At 35.6% G+C, this 16,070-nt stretch overlaps 1 protein-coding gene across 7 annotated transcripts in view; it reads right to left on the reverse strand.

Moving 5' to 3' along the window:
• Window positions 1-16,070, reverse strand: part of CNTNAP4 (contactin associated protein family member 4) — a 262,949-nt gene that overhangs the window by 119,220 nt on the left and 127,659 nt on the right. The window lies entirely within an intron of this gene.

Consider the following 16,070-nt stretch of genomic DNA (forward strand, 5'->3'; position numbering starts at 1 on the left):
CAGTAACATAAATGAAACTTATCACCAGACATTCAAGTCAGAGCTACACTCTGAAAATAGGTTGTTAAACTTCATTCACCACAAGGCTGGATACACACCTTAAAACTTAAAAACTGTTGTTGCGTGTCACTTTTATTCAATAAAAAATAATAAAATAAAAGCACCTGTATTTAAACAATTGTTAAGGGAAATTGGAAACAGTCATCATCTGGAAAGACCTGAAATTAGACTTACAGATTTTAGATTTGAAAGCTAGAAAGACCACAGGAATGATGCTGAGTAGCACCACCAAACTGCAGATGAGGAAATTAAACGTCAGAATGATGAAAAAAGTCTCCGGTGTTTGCAAAACTATTATATGGTATGACCAGGAGCTATACTCCTTCCACAATATCAGGATGCATCTACCTAGCATACAGCTCACCTGCAAAACCCACACCTAAACAGCTTTTATTTTCTCCTATGTGACATATGGTAAAGCTTCATATGTGAAAACGTTAGGATGAAGCAGTTGTTCTCAATAATTGATATTTAATTTTTATTTCAGCTTCTCCTCTTCCACCTCTTCCTTCCTTTCCTCCCTCCTTTTCTCCTTCTTGCCTTCCTCTCCTCCTCCTCCTCCTTTTTTTGTTTAACTGTAACACAGGATACGTAGGAGCTACCGAAATAAGGGATGATGCTACGACCTATTCAGCCGCGTGGTAGGTCCCCTTACCATGACTGGATCAACGAATGAGGTCACCCTCATGTAGATCATACCAAACAAAGCAAATATTTTAGGAACACCAATACCCAGGGAGTTTATTCATTTGCCTACTTTTCTTTCTACTTCACAAATATCTCTTTACCAACGTTTACTAAAATATTTTCTAACACAGTAAAAATATAAAGTAAGGTTGGGTTTTTCAGTCAAATTAATTTGATTTGATTCCCCTTATCAGTCAACTCTAATTCCTGCCCCCCAATGCCCCCCACCCCAGTACCTCATACACCCAATTTTCAGGCTCACACAAAACAGACAGTTCTATGATGGTGCCTCCAAATTATATCCCAAATCTGGGCACCTCCCTACATCTCAGCTACAACCACCAGGTTCAACAAAGCATTATCTCTCCAGAACTACTTCAATGGCCTCTTCCTCATGTTTTTAGTCTTCTGTTTCCTATCACCATCCCCATCCCCATCCATATCCCTAAATCTCTTTCCCTCTGAGCAGTCAGTAAGATTTTTAAAGGTAAGACAAACTATGTTACCCCCACTGCTTCCTTTACCACTTAGAAGAAAATCCAAATTCCTTATCAAACATAACACAGTCTTTGGCAATCTCCTCCATGATCCTCTGAGCACAGGGAACCCCCGTGTAGAAGCCAAGCTCAGTCCTGCTGAGGGCCTTTGCGCCAGCTGTTCATTCTGCTGTGAAAGTTCTTCCCTCAAGATCTTTGTACAACCAGCTCCTCTTGGTCTAAAGAGTACCACCTAAGACAGGCCCTTTTTGATCACAGCTTCTAAAGGAAGTGTACCTGGCACCCCAGCATCTTATCTTTCTGTTTTATATTCTTCATATTACTCATTATTTAGGGGTCTTCTTTGATTATTTGTTTATCTTATCCCCTTAGAAGACAAGCTCTGTAAAGCAGGGACCTTTACTGCCTTCCTTCCATAGTACCTAGAATATGGCTTGGCTCAAAGTGGTTCTCAACAAAATATCTGTTGGATGTGTATGTTTGGGAAAGACTGGGCTTAAAAACAAATCAAAGTTCAGCAAGTTTCTTGATTATTGTATCTCTATGAAGATGTCAAATGAGAATGTACAAATGAGCGCTGTATCTCCTGAGGGAGGAACAGTTATCCAGCATGTTTCAAACATATTAGGCCCACATCCCTGGCTACTATTTCCCAGAACATAAACAGGAGGAGATCGCTTAATCCCACAGATATTTGGACTCTGATAACCAGACACTTCTAGAACGTTCCATGCTATTCCACCAGTTGAAATTTCACACTGAGGATTTGATATAAAAGGTTAACTGTATTCTTTATTGTACTACCTAATCCCCATCCTCACTTCACCTTTAGGGCACCATGGTCTCCATTTCTGTCAAAACCATGAACATTTGCCTGAAAATGTCCATTTATACCACCTTTTTCTTTAGAATGGCTGAGGAAGGGCAGTTTCATTTAAGACAGTATTTCCCAAACTTGGACTACACATTAAAACTCCCAGTGCTCAGACCCTGGGCATTGTTGTACGTGTGTGTGTGTGTGTGTGTGCCTGTCTGTCTGTCTTTACAGGCTCTCCAGGTCAGGGTAATGTGCCTCCAGGGTTGAGGACCTGGTTTAAAGACATTCAATCCTAATCAGACCTTCTTACACTTCTGATTCTATTTTCCTGGGTACCACTGGCAGGTTAATACAAGACCTAATTATGATTTCTTGCAGTGAACAGCTGGGTGATGAATTAGATAACCCTCCAAAAGATCTCACATTTTTTCAAAATTATTATAAGTTCATAGATTGAGATAGATGGCACTCTGTGATCTCAGCATTTTATGGGATTGGGAGAAAAGATGCAGGTGACAATGGCAACAGACAGGTAAATGGGAAGAGGACGTCTGTAAATGGAAGCCCTTCACAGTTTATCTGATCAATTTATGAGCTATTTGAATTTTGAGAACGTAAAGAAGAAATGTAAATTACTTAGTCTGTATAAGTAATAAAAACATCTGAGCACATTCAAAATTTTAAGTGATTATTTCTGTCAAGGGATGAGGGAAATTGTGAGGTGGGGGATATGGGATTTTTACTTAGCACATCTTAGTCATTTCTGAATTTTTTTAATGAGCATGTATTAATTTTATAATAATTAGAAAATAAAGTAATGCATAGACATGTAAGTGTATACAGTGACAGAATAGGCAGAAATACCACTTAGTAATGCTCTGGGTACCTTAAATAACATTCTAAGATCAATGTTACTGGGAAAACATGCACCATTACTACTAGTTAAATATATTTAACTGAACAATAATATCTGCATTGTTTTGTTCCACTTGTTGCTAAGTTTTAAAACGTAAGATAATAAAGATTCTGCTGTGGAATTCAATATCTAATGGGAATTTTTGTAGAATGTCTGTGAATGAGACAGGGAATTGATGCTATTCACTTTATAAATGCAAAGTCCAATGCATACTAATGTTCCTAATGTAACTCCCTTGCCTAGAAGACTTTTCTCAATTTGCTATGAAAATTTTTTCACATACTCATAATTCATAAAGGAACGCATGAATTTGAATGTCTCATTCTTTTGAAAAAATAATTTTATTATGAGAATGTGTATGTCTTCCCTTATATTATATATTCTGAACTTTAGTGCTTGTCCAAATTACCTGAGGTGCTGTCACGCACTAAATCTGTGAGAGGGGCCTTAGAAATCCGCATTTCAATGCAGGTCAAGCTGATTTGTGCTCTTGGTCTTCCGCCTGCTCTTTGAACATTCTTCAGGCTTGTGGATAAATCGTGCTGTTTTTCCCCTCCCTATTTTATTTCAAAACTTTTTAGAGAGGGAAAAGATTTTAGGAGAACAGTTGACTAGGGCTAACCTCCAAAGGGAGAAATAAGTAACAAACGTCTTCTGTGCTATCAATCTGAACGTCTTCAACACGAAAGCTTGTGTCTCAACATCAGACACAGCAGAAATATATATTATGTAGTTTTAATATTCGCCTCAACCCTGTGAAGTATTTTTGTGGCCACCGTAAAACTGAGGATAACAAAAATTATAGAGCTTATGTGCCTAAAACCACGCAGCTAGAAGGTGACAGAGTAAGGATTTAATTCTATACTTTTCTGAATCAAAAGCCCGTAATTTAGCTAAGCCATCTGAGGCCTCTCTCCAACAGAACGTGAAAGCAAACAACTCACCCTAGAGGAAACCTGATATTTTATCTGAGGCTGTTTTTCCCTTTTTCTCATAATTTATATTTAAAATCTTTGACACATCTGAAAGTAATGCAACTTAGATTATTACTGAACTGGGACACAACTCTACCAGTTGACTTTTATAGACAAAAGGATTGTTCTATTAACTTCACATTTTCACACAATTACTACAGCTGAAGGAAAATAAAAGACAAATTTTCAAGCATCAATAGGACTCCTGCGTAGAAACGGTAACCTAATAGATGCATAATGTAGAAGAATACGCCATTAGATCATCAAATACATGAAATAGCTACAAGTAAAATTAAGGTGATGTGTCTTATGTGATAAAAATCAAAAAGCCTTAATTGTATTTTTCTTTTCTTTGAGACTTGACGATTTTCAAACTCAATGAGATGCTCAAAGATGGTTTAGAAATGTATTCTAACCAAGATAATTTATGGAGTTAATGAATTAAAGTTTTTCACAGGATTTTAAGTATTTTCAAAGTGCTTCTAAAGTTTATGAAAAAGTGTAATAGCATTAACTTCTTTTGCAAATAGTAACTGAGCAACTCATCTATGAAAGCCAAGATACATAAAGGGAGATGGCCACATATGGCAGTTCATAAGGGGCTCCAAAACACTGCTGTAATAAATTAGAAACATGGGACCATGTGGTTATATAGCAGATCTGTAATTACATGTAAACTCGTCCAGCTCCCACCAAAATAAACAGTAACATTAGTAGAAATTCAATACAACAAACAGGCAAATATTAAAATCCTCTGACCTCTCTTATTCATGTGACTTACATATGACCTTTTTCCAAGTACAATTCATTTTGACACTGTCAGCTAATATGCAGAAACTAAATATACCATAGCAACATGCTGTCTAATGGAAATCAGCTCTTTATTTTATGATGTTAGTTATAAATCTTTACTAAGTATGCCTCCCATGAGATCTTCTGGTCTAGAAAAGCATAAAAGAAAAGAAAAATAAGAACTACCAAAAAATGGGAAATATGCTAACATAAACCCAGATAAGAATAATGTTTAAACATATGTTGAACAAGACATTGTAATTATATCCAACAAAAGTTGATTCTATCTTGAGTGTGAATGGAATTCATTTAATAGAAAACCAGCAATGAGAGTACAGCAGTCAAATCAGAAAGTTAAGTTTTGCTCTGTATATATAATAACTCAATTTTGATTATAAAAGAGTATAGAATTTTATTAATATTAAGTCAGTTTCTACTATCCCTCTCAGAAGATATTCAATATCTTTAAAATATTTATTTGGAGGGGTACCAAATTATTAACAATAGTTCACTGAGGGACCACAAACCTGCCATTATTTTAGAATCTGTGGAGGCACAAAGTTGGAAAATACACTGGTTAGGCCCTTTCAGCATAGAAGGGTTTGAATTCTCAAGACAGAAATATCAAAGGGCAAGAGAGAAAAAGCACACGAAAGATACAATCTTCACTACAGTCCGTAACTATTGTTGAGACATAGTAATAAACTTTTACATGCCTGATATATGGACAGGTCATTAAGCCTAAATTTATATTAGGGTGATAACATGGACAATTTTGAGGAAGATTAAAATTTGACTGAGATGCAAAGTAACTTTTAACTAAGAAATGATAATATTATGGTAATGGTAGATTAGGAGATTCTGAACAATGCTCCTGCTAAAAGCTGTACAAAATTAAAAATAGGGACTGAAGCTCTGAAAGACAATAAAATATTAAATGTCCGAGATTTGGGAGAAGAACAGCCAAAGAGACCAGCCCTACCTTTGGGGCCCTTGTTTTCCTCTTCAGGTGACTTAAGGATTTCTGAAGAGGAGAAACTGAGCAGATCTTTTGACAACTTCACAGGGTTAGAGACAAAACTTTAGTGCTAGAGCCCTCAAGGACATGAATATACCATAAGCTTCCACAGGTTTTGTGTCAAAACTTTGAGAGTCTACAACTAAGAATAAATGGTGAGAGAGACAGCTCCCCACAGGGATGAGAATTCAGCTTCCCATCTTCTCCATCTGCGAAATTACATGACGATGGTCAGAGATGCCTCATGCTCCTTGCTGCCTGCAGAAGCAACTGTAATTATATTCTGTAGGAAGACATCCTTCTAGATCTCAACTTATCATTCGTTTTTTTCATATATAATGTCCCACACACAATAGAAAATAATAAAACATTAGAATAAATTGTTCTTAAAGGAAATTTATAGTCTTCAACATGCACACATATTAGTAAATAGGAAAGGCATCAGCTCTGTTATTTAAAGAACTTGGGAATCATCACTCTATACAACAAGAAAGAGGGACAAACTTAAAAATCAATGAATTTTCTGAGACCCATCAGAAAACTGAGGTTACATGGTGCTATGGACTAAGTTGTGCCCCTCTAAAAACGTATAGGTTGAAGCCCTAACCACTCCCATTGTTATAGTATTTGGAGGTGGGGCTTTGGGAAGTAATTAGGTTTAGATGAAGTCATGAAGGTGGGGCCCCCATGATGGGATTAGCAACCTTACAAGATGAGGAAGACAGACCAGAGCTTCCTCTCACTCCACCAGGTGAGGACACAAGAAGACGGATGTCTGCAAACCACGAAGGGGCCCTCACCAGGAACCAAATCTGCCAGCACCTTAATCTTGGACTTCCTAACCTCCAGAACTGTGAGAAATGAATGCCTGTTGTTTAAGCCCCCCAGTCTATGGCATTTTGTTATACCAGCCTGAGCTGACTAATACACATGGCAAACCACCCCCATGAGATCTGGAGAGAGAAGGCCACCCAAAGACAGCAGAAATCTGTCCATCCACCAGTGCCATAAAACGGTAGGAACTCTCATGGTAATTTTGATGAATTGATGGAGGCCGAGTGTGGACTACCATGAGAGTGAGAAACTCCTGAGGGCTGTGGTCTTCGAGGACCCCACAGTTTTGTGGGCTTTTCCTCCAGGAACCTTTCTATGCTCTGCGATGATCAGAAAAAAAGACTTTCTTGGCTCTGGCAAGGAGGAGGAAAGGTAATCACTGTGAAATATGCCCAGACTGATCTCCATAACAAAGACTCTGTCAGAGCCTTAGCTCTATGAAGGACCTCCAGAAACACTAGTGAAGGTCACAGATTCAAGACAAAGGCTAAAACACTAACATTTAATTGCAATATTGTAGAATGATCTCATTCCCCCACATCATACCACCATACCAACAGGACTCCAGTATAATAATACTGGATAACAACTGAGAGAAATGCAAAACACAGACCATCTCTGAAGAGGATGCCAAAGTCAAAGGAGAGGCAAAAACAAGGATACTAGATGAATTTGAAGCCTCTGGCACCTATACCACCTGTAGAAGACATTAAATACAGCCCAATTTCTAGCCAGATTAATATAAATTCTCACATAAAAGACCTATTTACCTCAGTTCCCACTACTAGATACAATATGTCCTATATGTCCAAACAAAAAGTTGCAAGGCATGACAACAGGCAAGAAAAAAAAGTGTCTGCGTAGACAAAACAATCATCAGAACTTGGCTCGCATATGTCACAGATGTTTGAATATCAGACTAGAAATTTTTTAAAACTATGATGAATATGCTAAGGACTCTAATGGGAAAACTGGACAAGAACACATGGGGAATGTAAGCAGAGAGATGATAATCTAAGAAATCTAAGAAAGAACCAAAGATTCCAAAGTGTTTAGAAATCAAAAACACTGTAACAGAAATGAGCAATGTCTTTGATGGGTACATTGATACATTCAATGTAGCCAAAGAAAGAACCAGTGAGCTTGAAGAAAATACAAATTTCTCAAATTGTAATGCAAAAAGAAAAAAAGTGGAAGAGAATATCCAAGAACCATGGGATAACTGCAAAAGTTGTAACGTGCAAAAATGGAACATAAGAAGGTGAGTAAAGAGAGAACGGAGCTGAAGAAATATTTGAAGTCATAATGGCCAATGAATTTCGAAAATTAATGACAGACACCAAACAAGGTCCAGGAAGTTCAAAGAATAAGAAGCAGGTTAGAAATCAAAATAAAAACTATACTTAGTTATACATATTCAAACTGCAGAAAAGCAAAGATAAAGAGAACATTTTGAAAGAAGCCAGAGGAAAACAAATACCTTACCTTTAGAGTAAAAGGATAAGAATTATATTTGGATTTCTCATCAGAAATCATATAAGCAAGTAGAGAGTGGAGTGAAATATTTAAAGTGTTGAAAGAAGTAAAAATAATCTTGGAATTCTATAGCCAGAGAAATTATCCTTCAAAAATAAATGAGAAATAAAGATTTTCTCAGACAAAAACTGATGGAATTCACTGCTAGCAGACCTGCTCTACAAGAAATATTTAAAAGAAGTTCTTCAGACAAAGGAAAATGATAGAGGTCAGAAACTTGGATCTACGTAAAGAGAGGAAGAGTAGTTGAGAAGGAATAAAAGAAGGTAAGATAAAATAATTTATTTTTCTTTTTCTTAATTACAAAATAACTGTTTAAAGAAACAATAGTAAGAGAGAACGCAGAATCATACAAAATGCTCAATTACATTCAAATTAGGCATTAAAAAGGGGGAACAGCAACAAGAGAAAGAGGAACAAAAAAACACAAGACGAATACAACAAACAGAAAACAGCTACAAACGTGATAGATATTAATCCAAATATATCAATAAGCACTTTAACAGTGGATCTAAATACACTACTTAAAAAACTACTACTTAAAACACAGAGACCTTCAGAGTACAAAGGAGTATAAAGGATGACCAGACCCAACTATTTGTTATCTACAAGAAATTCATTTTAAATAAAAGACTAAAAATAGATTAAAAGAGATGGGGAAAGATACACTATGTTAGTGTCAAAAATCCAGAAATAGTAAAATTAAAACCACCGGATCAATAAAATAGTAATCAGTAAGAGTTTATTGTGCATATTAAGAACAGTTTTAGGGACTTCCCTGGTGGTGCAGTGGATAAGACTCCACGCTCCCAGTGCAGCAGGCCCGGGTTCAATCCCTGGTCAGGGAACTAGATCCCACATGCACGCCACAGCTAAGAGTTCACATGCCGCAACTAAGGAGCCCGGGAGCGGCAACTAAGGAGCCTGCCTGCCACAACTAAGACCTGGTGCAACCAAATAAATGAATAAATAAATATTAAAAAAAAAGAAGAAGAAAGAACAGTTTTAGAACTGGGAGCTTTCAACCCCAAAACTAATATGAAGCTCAGAGGCACAACATTACAGAATGGCTTATAAAGTGAAAATGAGGAAGTGGTTTAATCTTTACAATGATTGGTTATTACAATGGGGGTTTCCAGACGGCAGGGGATTGATCAAAATTGATTATTTAATACCGTGTTTAGGAAAACGACCTAAGTTTCTTTTATGATTATCAGAGGCATTTACAAGAAGTAAACTAAGTTAAGTTTTGCTCCTGTGCATGAAATAGGCTAGATTTAGTTTTGCTTATGTGGCTTCAATTGTTTGGTCTGCTCAGGGAATTTTCAAGTTTGGTTTTCATTTTATATTTCACTTTTCACACTAACGCTACACCTAAATAAACCTAGAATAGCTATATTAATTTCAGACAAAGCAGCCTCCAGAAAAAGGAAGATTATCATAGATAAGTAGGCACATTGCATATTGACAAAATGATCAATCTTCGAAGATGGTTTAACAATCCTCTATGCATATGGACTTAACAGCAGAGTCCAAATACAAGAGGCAAATACTGATAGAACTGTAAGGAGAAATAGATAAATCTATTATTATAGTTGGAGTAATTGAAACATCAAGGAGTCAGAAAAACAGTGAGAATGTAGAAGACCTATATCACTATTAATCAACTGGATCGAATTGACATTTTAGAATATTCCACCCAACAACAGCAGAAACAGTCTTCTCAAGTTCATGAAGCATTCACCAAGATAGACTGCATTATGGGCCCTAAAATATGCCCTCACAAACGTAAAAGAACACAAATCATACAAAGTATGCTCTCAAATCACACTAGAATTAAACTTTTAATCAGTAACAGAAAGATAGCTAGAAAGTCACAAAATGTTTGAAAATAACCCAAGAGTTAAGGCAGAAACCCCAAGTGAAATGTTTAAAAACTTATCTAAACGAAAATGAAAGTACAATTTATCAACATTTGTGGGATACAGCAGTATTTTTAGCATTAAATACATATATTAGAAAAAATAAAGATTGAAATAAATAAGTTTCCATCTTAGAAAACTGAAGAATGTAGAGCAAGTTAAGTCTAAAATAAGCAGAGGAAAAGAAGTAATAAAAATGTATACCACAAATTATTGGAATTGAAAACAGGAATGCATCAGACAAAACCAAAAGCTGGTTCTTTGAAAAGTTTCCTAAAATTGATAAATCTCTAGTCATGCTGCCCAAGAAAAAAAGAGAGAGAAGACCCAAATTATCAATATCACAAATGGAAGAGAAGTCACTGCTATTGAGCACATAGATATCAAAAGAAGAAAGGAGAAGATTAATGAGCCGAGGATGAATGAAGACATCAGAAAAAATACAGTAAATTAAAACCAAGGATGAAACAGGAAGTGGATAATAAAGATAATGCTTTGAAGGACATTTCTTTCTTTCTTTACTGAAGTATAGTTGATTTACAACATTGTGCCAATCTCTGCTGTACAGCAAAGTGACTCAGTTATACACATGTATACATTCTTTCTTTAGTGTTCTTTTCCATTACGGTTTACCACAGGATATTGAGTATAGTTCCCTGTGCTACACATTAGGACCTTGTTGTCTATCCAGTCTAAATGTAAGAGTTTGCATCTACCAGCCCTGAACTCCCAGTCCATCCCTCTCCTTTTCCCCTTCCCGCTGACAACCACAGGTCTGTCCTCTATGTCTACGAGTCTGTTTGTTTTTTATATAGGTTCATTTGTGCTACATTTTAGATTCCACATATAGGTGATATCATATGGTATTTGTCTTAAGGCTTTGAGGGACATTTAAATGAAAGAAACTCTAGTTAGACTGATGAAGGAAAAGAAAAGCGACACAACCAGTATCAGGAATGCAAAAGAGCATCTTACCATGATCTTACACACATTAGAATGATAATAAGAGGATATTTGGAATAATTCTAGGCCAATAATTTTGAAAATTAAGTGAAGGGGACAAATTCTAAACTGCAATTTACCAAAACAGATGAGAAACAGGAAAATCTGAGTTGCCTATATATAGGCGAAATTAAATGTATAATTAAAAAACATTCCCACCCAGAAAATTGCAGGCCCTCTGTTTTCCCTAGTGAATTATTCTAAACATTTAAGGATACAATAATGCGAGTATCATATAAACACCTTCAAAAAGTAGAAAAACAGAATGCTTCCCAGCTTGTTTTGTGAGCCCAGAATAACCTTGATATCAAAATCTGACAAAGAACTTGTAAGGAGGAAAATAAAAGCCAGTCTCATTAAAACATAGATCCAACAATCCTTAAAAGATAGTTGCAAAATTATTCTAGAATATAAAAATAAGGAAAAAGTCTAATAGGTCATAATGCAATAAAGCTTATTCCAGGAATATAAGGATTGCTTAATATTTAAAAACTCTTCAATATAATTAATCAAACTGAAGAAAATATGGTCTTCTAGATAGATGCAGAAAGCGTATTTGATTAAACTCAACATCTAAACAAGATTGAAACTTTTAGCCAAGTAGGGAATTTCTAACTCTGTAAAGGATATCTACAAAATTCTTACAGTAAGCATTGCATGTAGGATGAAATTCTGAGAGCTGTTTTGAGTTTGGGACCCAGACAAGTATGTTGTCTACAGACCCGTCAATTCAACATTAGTACAATATTCTAACTAGTACAACAAGGTAACAAAAGTGTTTAACAGGTAATAAGGATTAGAAAGGAAAAAATAAAACTGCTATTATTCATAGGCTGCATGATTGTGTATGTAGAAATTTTTCTTTACTCTGTAGAGTGAGTTTAGGCAAATCTGCTGGGTAAAACTCTCTATATAAATATGAACTGAACTTGCACACCTATTAAAGTGGCCAATATCCAGGACCCTGACGATACTAAATACCGGCGAGGATGTGAAACAACAAGAACTCTCATACATTGTTAGTGGAAAAACAAAGGGACAGGAATCACCAAGATACTCTTGAAGAAAAACAAAGTCAGGGGATTTTCTTTACTGAATATGAAGTCTTAAGATGTGAAAAAAGAGAGAGAGAGAGAGTGTGTGTCATATTGGCAGAGAGTTACTCAAACAGACCAATGGAACAGAACAGAGAATCCACAAACAGACTCAATATATATGGACAGTGAATTTTAACAATGTTTGCAATGCAGAGCCATTAAAAAAAAGAAACAACAACTTCTTTTAAATGCCTGGCACTAGACCAATTGAATATCTACTTTGGAAAAAAGAAGAAAAAAAATTTAATGGAAAGTTGGCTGATTACTACTTCAAATCACACGCAGAAGAGAATTCCAGTAGGATTGTAGGTCTATATGTGAAAAGCAAAACAATAAAGCTACTAGAAGATAGCACAGCTGACCATGTTCACAACTTTAAGGAGGGCAAAGACTCCTCAGACATGATTCAAAAGGCACGAACCATAAGAGGAAAGAGTGACAAATCCGAATCTATTAAATTTAAGAATGTCTATTCATTTGAAGATGTTAAAACAGTGGAAAGAGAAGCCACAGAACAGGAGAACCTATTTTCCAGTATATTAGTAACCAGAACATGTGGAGGACTACAGAGCAATAAAAAAGAGGAATAAAAGCAATACCTAAATGACTAACAAATCTAAAAAAAATGGTGTCTAAACTCATTAGTCATAGAAGCATTGCAAATTAAAACCAGTGTGAGTTGTGCACATCAAACAGGTTGGCCACAATTGAGGGAAACATTAAAAAGCTAAAATAAAATAAAACTGACAATATCAAGTGTTGTCAAGAATGTCAAGCAAATGGAATTTTCATACACTACTGTTGAGAGTATAAATTAGCACAATCGCCATAAGAAGCCTTTCACATATTCCACTAAAGTTCAACATATACTCATTTGATGAACCAGCAATTCCACTCTGAAGAAGGCACCCTACGGAAAAGCAGATGCTGTGTAACAAAAGACCTGCATGTTCCTGAAGTATTATTCAGAAGAGTCCCAAAGTACAACTCACATGTCAATTTGTAGAATGGGTAAACAAATTCAGACGCAGTCATATAATGAAAGGTTGTAAAGCAAAGAAAATTAATCAACTATACCTATACACCACAACATGGATACGTTTAACAAGTATAATGTTAACCCAAGAAGCCAGGAGTAAAAAACATTCATATTGCATGGTTCCTTCTGTACATAATTCAAAGCTGGCATTAGTAGTCATGATAGTGAAAACTTTGGGAGAAGAGGGAGGCAGTAGTGATCAGAAAAAGGATGAAAGGAGGTTCTGAGATCCTGTAATATTCTTGGCCTAGGTAATATTTAGACAAGTATGTTCACTTTTCGATCATTCCATGAGCTGTACACATATACGCCTTTCACCTTTTTCTGGATGTGTGTTGTACTTCAATATAAAAATAAATGAAAATAATCTTGGGAACTATGGAAAAGAAATACGTCCTTAATGCTTTAACAGGTAGTTCAGGGGGCTTCCCTGGTGGCGCAGTGGTTGACAGTCCGCCTGCCGATGCAGGGGACGCGGGTTCGTGCCCCGGTCCGGGAAGATCCCACGTGCCGCGGAGCGGCTGGGCCCATGAGCCATGGCCGCTGAGCCTGCACGTCCGGAGCCTGTGCGCCGCAACGGGAGAGACCACAACAGTGAGAGGCCCGCGTACCGCCAAAAAAAAAAAAAAAAAAAGTAGTTCAGTGAAGACAATCAAGATTTAAATTTGCATGTATTTATCTAAGAGCAAAAAAAAAAAGACTTTGAAGAATACCTCATTAAAATTGTATTTTTCACTCTTTTACTTTTTTATATAGATCATTAAGAACACCATGAGAAGTACCTTTCATCTTCGGATTTTAGATATCATATAATTTATCATGCATTATATCATAATGAGCTCCATTAGCAACTTTCCTTTTACCATTAATATTACAGAGAATAACAGCATTCCTATGACCATTACCATTAAAATAACTATTGTTCAGTGATAAAACTGCTGAGTTTTCTGTTAGAGATATTCTAAAATTTAAAGTAAAATATTCCTCACTTATCTCTATATTCTATTAATGTTTTTATAGTCTTTCTAATATATTGATTACTCTTCAGAGTGCTTCAAAGTGGCATTTATTTACCTAATGAATTGCTAATAGATTTCCCAAACAGAAACTTAAATATGCTTTAGAAAGATCCTAAAAAACCAATCTTTCCAACAAAATAAAATAAAATATCCATTTATTATACTTAATTTGAAAAACTGAAATGTTTAATCAGCCCTCACTGTTCCTTATAGTTTTAGAGTCAATGGCTCTCATTTTGGCCTCTGAAGCCTTTCCTAATTTAACACATATTAAATACATTATATTATTACTGTACATTATATGTGCATTAATGTACATTCTAATGTGAATTGCAATGTAAATTAAATACTATGTACTTATTTAACTGGTGAACACTGTGCCTTCACTTAGATCATAACCTGAACGTTCATAGAAGTTTGTCACTCCGAGAAGCTATGTAACCTCTAAGACATGCCTAACTGTTAACGCTGAGTCTTAGCAGGTACAAAGATTAATGGCCTCTAAAGTATTCTTTTTAAAGTCGGTGCCAACTTGATATTTAACCAAATATTTTTAGAACACATAGATGACACTACAATGCAGTATTATTTTGGGTAGTTTGACCTTCAGATTCTGTATAATTTGGTCACAATTAAAGTTTCATTACACAGAAAGTCAAGAGAGAGACTACTTTATTTGGCAATAATGTAATCAGGGAGCAAAAACCTGCAGACTTTCCTATCCCATTCTTCATCAAAGAGACAAACTGAATAAGTGAATAAATTATTACTTACTGAATAATAAAATTACTTACTGAATAAGTAAATAAATAAGTGAATAAATAAAATACGTGAATAAATGCATGCAGCAGATACTGGGTTAGAGGGACTGGAGCAAAAGTGTTTTATTTCAATAAATAATTACACCTGCTTATTTGCATTGCCTTTTGAAACTCTGCCAGATGTAGCAAAACAGGAAAACAAACCAGTAAGTGGCTCACATACCCATGGGTACCTCGACACAGATAAATGGAACAAAGATTACAGAAAAATTAAATGCCTTAATGCATGTGCTCCATTTTTAATGCTAGGGTGTCTGAGATTTAGAAAATATTTCCTCTACTCGACAAAGATGACAAAAATTCATTTATTTCTTGTTCATACAAATATCTCTTTAATCTTTGTAGACAAGTTTTTAAAGCCTCAATGATCATTATTCCAACAACTGAAACATTAATAATGTCTTCACCCCCTCTTCATAGAGGAAGATTAAAGATGTCCATCTAAACCTTTGATCTGGAGACCTTAGTGTGTGCCCTGGTGAAACAAGCCTACTGTGGCTCTTAATAGATAGGTATCTATCACTTAATAGCTGGAGAAACTTCCATGAGATATATTCCTAAACCTCAGTTTCTTCATCTATAAATTGAAAATAGAAATAATTACTTTCAAAGTTTGAAGTATGAATTAAGTAAAATAAAGCAATTAATATCTGCTTGGCTCATAATAAGCTTCGATGAAGTGCAGTTGTGGTTGCTGTGTGGTGTAGCGACCAGGTCCTTGCAGATGGCATACTGTCCCTGACATCTAACTAGTCTGACTGAATAGCATTATTTGGGTTTAATATCTGAGTCTCCCAGCCCATAGCAACTCTTTTGAAAGTGCTATTTCAAAAGAGAAATAGCAACTCCTCTAAATGTCCTCTGATCAAAGTGACAATCCCATTTAGGAAATAAAGTGTTCAAATAAATACTTATTTGAACGTAATTGACAATATTTTTAACATCAAGACAAAAATTATCAAGAAAATACCTCCCAGAAAAGTTACTTAAACAAAAATAGTTTTCATTTCTTAAATGCAAAGTCTTACTTCTTTTTAAA

Source organism: Tursiops truncatus, chromosome 19 (assembly GCF_011762595.2).
Source record: "Tursiops truncatus isolate mTurTru1 chromosome 19, mTurTru1.mat.Y, whole genome shotgun sequence".
NCBI lineage: Eukaryota > Metazoa > Chordata > Mammalia > Artiodactyla > Delphinidae > Tursiops > Tursiops truncatus.